We start from the raw sequence: 4,342 nt of genomic DNA on the forward strand, positions 1-4,342 counted from the left end.
CTGGGGAGGCCTCATGGTGTCATGTCTGGGCACTTAACTGAGCATGCAGATGCCCTACCTTCTGACCCCTGCTCCGCCCCTCCCAGTTTTGTAAATTAGGCAAATGACTTAACCTCTCTGTATCTCAGTTTTCTTATTAAAATAGGGGCCTGTAAGAGTTGATGTGAAAATTACACAAGTTAATAGATGTAAAGTGTTTAGATGCAGGCACGCTATGGGCTGAATATTTGTGTTCCTGCAAAATTCCTCTTGAAATCCTCACGCCCAGTGTGATGTTAGAGGCAGGGTCTGGGGAGGGGATTAGACCCTGAGGATGAAGCTCTCATGAGTGGGATCAATGTCCCATAAAAGAGACATGATGAGAACTGGCTCTCACTCTTTTGGACATGTGAGGACACAATAAGGAGACGGCCACCTGCAAACCTGGAAGCTGGCCCTCACCAGACATCAAGCCTGCCGGCGCTCTGGTCTTGGACCTCCTTCCAGAACTGGCAGAAATAATTTCTGTTGTTTAAGTGACCCAGCCTGAGATAGTAGCCCAGACTGACTAAGATACCTACACACGGGACTAGCTATTATTACTGATATGGACAGGAGATGGGGAAAGACTGGGTAGAAGAAGGCGGTTTCCCAGCAAAGGCCCCACCCTCAAGCCTGACCCTCAGCCCTATATGAGGACAGGCATTCCTGTTTTCATGCCCAAAACGTTGCCTTTTGGCCCACCACGCCCCCCAGTCCTGCCCCCATATAAACCCGAGATCTTAGCAGGCACACACGTAAGTGGCTGAACGTCAAGACTAGCAGACCAGAGATTGTCTGGATGCCGAGGGGAGTTCAGCCAGGGGTGGTGGAGAAGAGTCCAGCCACTGGATGGCCCGACTCCAGGGGAAGACCACCTTCCCGCTTCATCCTCCCATCTGGCCCCCATCCACCTTGCTGAGAGCCACCTCCACCACTCAATAAAATCTTGCACTCATGGCCGGGCGCGGTGGCTCAAGCCTGTAATCCCAGCACTTTGGGAGGCCGAGGTGGGCAGATCACGAGGTCAGGAGATCGAGACCATCCTGGCTAACACGGTGAAACCCCGTCTCTACTAAGAAATACAAAAAATTAGCCAGGCATGGTGGTGGGTGCCTGTAGTCCCAGCTACTCGGGAGGCTGAGGCAAGAGAATGGCATGAACCCAGGAGGCGGAGCTTGGAGCTTGCAGTGAGCCGAGATCGTGCCACTGCACTCCAACCTGGGCAACAGAGCAAGACTCTGTCTCAATAAATAAATAAATAAATAAATAAATAAATAAATAAATAAAAATCTTGCACTCATTCTTTGAGTCCGCGTGTAATCTGATTATTTCAGGACACTAGGCAAGAGTTCTAGATACAGAAGGGTATCACACTGGTCCTCTGCCCTTGTGATAAGGCAGGGGGTCCGTTGAGCTGATTAACATGCAAGCTGTCTGCAGATGGCAAATCTGAAAGAGCTTTGGAACATACACCCACTTGGGCTTTGGGAATCACAGACACCACCCTTAGATTTTGCTGTTGTAGGGATGGAGCCCAAAAGTGTTCACCTCAACCTCTGCACCTGTTCATCTGCATGCTCTCCCTAGGGGTTTGAGCTGTGGGTGACCAAGCAGGTGAGCCACACCCCTGTCGCACGCCCTTCAAGGGGAATCAGGGAGCTCTCCCTTTTCATTATCACTACTGTTACCCACTGTGGCTACCTTTCCACATGGATCTGCCATCAAAGGGGGCAAGACAGGGTCAGACAGAACCTATGAGGCTCAGGGATCTTGATGAAGGAATCAGGGAAGGAAAAAGAAGAGGTTCAGTGCCTGCTCTTATTTCTCGAGCTAGACTTTCAGGGCACTTCAGTTCACAGAAAGGATTGAGAGATAGGGATCTTGGGGATTGTGTCAGGAAGCAGAGGGCTCAGAGTCGGACTCTTGTTTCAACAGGAGGAAGGAGTGAATGGTCCAGGGAAGGGATGGCCATCCTCCCCTCTTGATGGAAGATGCAGAACCTCCCAGCCTTGGTCCTCCAGGTCCTCTGGGAATGGGGAAGGTGTGGCCAGGAGCTAATCTGCTGCCCTATGGGAGAAGGATGGAGGATGGCAGGTTCCATTAGTAGGCAGAGAAAGGCTACAGTGGCTGCAGAAGGAAATGAGGGGTGGGAGTGCTCCTGGGATGTTGGACAACACAGGGGGCAGTGGGAGCCAAAGCTGCACAATTTCCCTGGTCAGAGGAGGCTTTGCAGCTCAGACTGCTTGTGGGGATTTGATGTAAATAACTTACTAACCTAGGTCCTTAAGTCCCTCTGAGGCAGGCTCTGGGGCAGGGCTGATGTCACAGATAGAAGATGAGCAGCGGATTGTGCAGATTTGGACCTGCAGTAGGGCACCAGAGCTGGTACCTTTCCCTCTCTTGCGGCAGAGGCAGACGAGAGCTTTGTGTTTCTTTCAGCTGTTCCTAATCAACTCTCCAGGCTATCACTCGTAAAGCATTCCCACGATTAAAGAAACCTATGAGATCTTTTTAAAGAATCCAGACTATTTCATAATACCGTGTATATGTTAAATGCATTTTGCCCACTATGTATCATAAATGTAGGACGCAGCTTCCCTCAGCTGCAATTACAGCAAAATAGGAATGATAATTTACTGTGTGAGTCTGAACGCCCACGCAAAGCTTTGATCAACTGGAAAGGTGCTACTTAAATACACACCGAGAGAAGAGAAACAGCATTCTTACATATTTGATAAATTATTCAAGAAGCCAGTGCTCATTAACTCCTTACTCTGGTGATTTCCGGTTTCACATTCATGGGCTTGAAGAGCCATTTCTGACTGAAAGCTTAATCCTGGGAACATGCAAAAATATTTTTATGCTTTCCTATGATCTTTGAGAGAATGAGCTCAAATGCCACCCTCGTCTAGGCACCTGTGTTAGTCAGGATTCTCTAAAAAGACATAACTCATAAGATGGGGGAGTTTATTAAGAAGAACTGACTCACACAATCGCGAGGTGAAGTCCCACAGTAGGCTGAGGAGCAAGGAAGTCAGTCCAAGTCCCAAAACCTCAAAAGCAGGGAAGCCGACAGTGCAGCCTTCAGTCTGTGACCGAAGACGTGGGAGCCCCTGGCAAACCACTACTGTACATCCAAAAGCCCAAAGGCTGAAGAACTTGGGAGTCTGATGTTCCAGGGCAGGAAGCAACCAGCATGGGAGAAAGACGAAGGCTGGGAAACTCAGCAAGTCCGCTTCTGCCACCTTCTTCTGCCTGCTTTATCCTAGCCTCACTGGCAGTTGATTAGGTGGTGCCCACCCACATGGAGGGTGGGTCTGCCTCTCCCAGTCCACTGACTCAAATGTTAATCTCCTTTAGTGACACCCTCACAGACACACCCCGGAACGATACTTTGCACGCTTCAATCCAATCAAGTTGACAGTTAACAGTTAATATTAACCATCACAGCACCTCTGCTTTATCCCACCACCACCCAAGATGGGACAGAGGAGCATTACTTTTCTGGGATGGAGGCTGTCCTTGTGTAGCTGGGTTTGTGACTGCCCAGCTGACACTGGACAGATATAAGTATAGCCTATTTCCTGGTACCCACTCTTGAGGAGCTTATTGCTCTTTGTCATAGACCGCCCGGTTTGTGCTCCCCACGACATTCATGTTGAAACCTTAACCCCCACGTGATGGTGTTTGGAGGTGGGGTCCTTGAGAGGTAGTTAAGTTTGGATGAGGTCAGCAGGGTGGAGGCCCCGTGATGGGATTAGTGCCCTTACAGGAAGAGGAAGAGACCAGGTTCTGTCTACTCTAAGCCATGTGAATATACGGAGAGAAGGTGCCATCTATGAAATAGAAAGTGGCCCCCATCAGACACCAACTGTGCCGACACTTTGATCGTGGACTTCCCAGCCTCAAGAACTGTGAGAAATAAACGTTACGCCCTCCAGCCTATGGTGTTTTTGTTATAGTGGCCCCAACAGACTAAGACCTCTCAGGAATCTTTCTCCACTCCCACATCTGGAGGGAAGGTCAACAGGATCAAGAGATCTGAGCCTCTTCCGAACACATCTCCTTCCAGAATTGGAGATCTTCACACACTTTAGACTCCTTTTTTTTTCTTTCTTTCTTTCTTTTTTTTTTTTTTTTTCTGAGACAGAGTCTCTTTCTCTGTTGCCCAGGCTGGAGTGCAATGGCTTGATCTCAGCTCAAGGCAGCCTCCACTTCTAGGTGATTCTCTTGCCTCAGCCTCCCGAGTGTGTGGGATTACAAGCACCCGCCACCATGCTCAGTTAATTTTTTTTTTTTTGTATTTTTAGTAGAAAAGGGG

Source organism: Macaca mulatta, chromosome 13, assembly GCF_049350105.2.
Source record: "Macaca mulatta isolate MMU2019108-1 chromosome 13, T2T-MMU8v2.0, whole genome shotgun sequence".
In the NCBI taxonomy this organism is placed as follows: domain Eukaryota; kingdom Metazoa; phylum Chordata; class Mammalia; order Primates; family Cercopithecidae; genus Macaca; species Macaca mulatta.